Below are 1624 nucleotides of genomic sequence, written 5' to 3' on the forward strand. Positions count from 1 at the left end.
ACAGACAATTCATTCCCAAATGGGACCAAAACAGTAGAGGATTGGATTTATAACATCAGATTACAAAATGGAAAGAAATAACAGCAGCCAAGGCAACAGTAATTGTGGCCCAGTCAAGTTGACACCTTATTTACATTACCAACAAACTACAATTCCCTTGGGCCACAGCGTCTATTTGCATAAAACTCAATCAACCACCATGGAGTCCTTTCCTAGGGACCTGATAGCACAAGGTAGAAATATGCCCCTTAAGCCTCATCTTCCTCAGAAGGAGCAGCTGGTGGTTTCAAGCTGCTGACCTTGACGCTAGCATCCTAACCATTAACCACCAAGCTCCTTCCACGTGCACAGCCCCCGAATCCTTGTGTGGAGGTTACAGACTGGCTCCAAACAACCAAACTCACTGCAACCAGTCTGTCTCAGCAACCGTGTCAGGCAAGGTAGAATTGCCCCAATGAAATAGGAGTCGAAAAATCTTCCCTGCAGAGCTATGGTTGGTTTCAAACTGCCGACCTTATAGTGGGTACCTTAGAGTAACCACTACGCCACCAGGGCGCTCTGGAGGCTGTATTAAGTCATTCACTGCATTGACGTTTGTATGATTTCATTGCAAATGTTTTTGTTGACTATGTGCAGTCGGTTGGTAATTCAAAAATCACCAGCCATTGTATATGAAAAAGATGTGGCAGCTGCTTCCACAAAGATCTACATCCTTGGAAATCCTATGGGGCAATTCTTGACGTAATAATCCATGCAGATTCTCTGCTCCCACCTCACCAACTTCCACTTGGAAAGAAGAGAAAGGTAAAGAATTAATTTCCACTTTTGCAACCTAACTTGTTTTAATGCTTCCAATCAAGCACCTGGCTGGAAGACATGTAGAAAGAGGCTGATGATAAGACTTGTGCAACAAAACTGCTTCAGTTCTTGACAGGAAGTGACAACCCAAGCTTGCCTGACATGCCTAAGGCCAACTTGATAAGTATTCAGGCCAACTTGCTTCAGAGTTTAGAAACATCTAAGTAATCACACGGATTACATCTAAAATGTGTTCTCACTTTAGGACTTTATGATTCAGACATCCTTTCCTCCAGCCTGGACCACAGTGGCAAATTGTTTCAAATGATAGTGATTGGGAAGAGCTTCATAGTGTAGAGTTTCTCAGCTGAACACCATTCGTTTCCTACGATTATGATGATCATTGCTACTGTCGTACTACTATTAGTTGTTACTGCCTCCTACTCCGATTTCCCAGGTGGCAGTGGTTCTCAACCTTCCTAATGCCGTTAGTAGCTGCCCATTTCCCCCAGTCTCCCCGTCAGACCGGCAAGAAACTGTTAAACCGGCTACTGTCTCTATAGATTGGATTGACATGCTTCATTTTGAATTATGTTTCGGTCATTGTGCATTCAGAAAAGTTTTCCCAAGAGAAAGAAACCCTGCTTGGGGGAAATCTGAGCTTCGTGGATTCCCATTGTGCATCCTTATTTACAGGAGAATGTTTGTTCAGGAGGGATTCAACGACTAGACTGAGTCAGATGATCAAATCTTCCTTCTCCACCAGGGGCCCCGTTCAGTCTGTGGACGTGCCCGTCTTTCTATGGAAGGCGAGTGAATGAAATGT

Source organism: Echinops telfairi, unplaced genomic scaffold (genome assembly GCF_000313985.2).
Source record: "Echinops telfairi isolate 266 unplaced genomic scaffold, ASM31398v2 ScPeMD7_443;HRSCAF=831, whole genome shotgun sequence".
Lineage (NCBI taxonomy): Eukaryota > Metazoa > Chordata > Mammalia > Afrosoricida > Tenrecidae > Echinops > Echinops telfairi.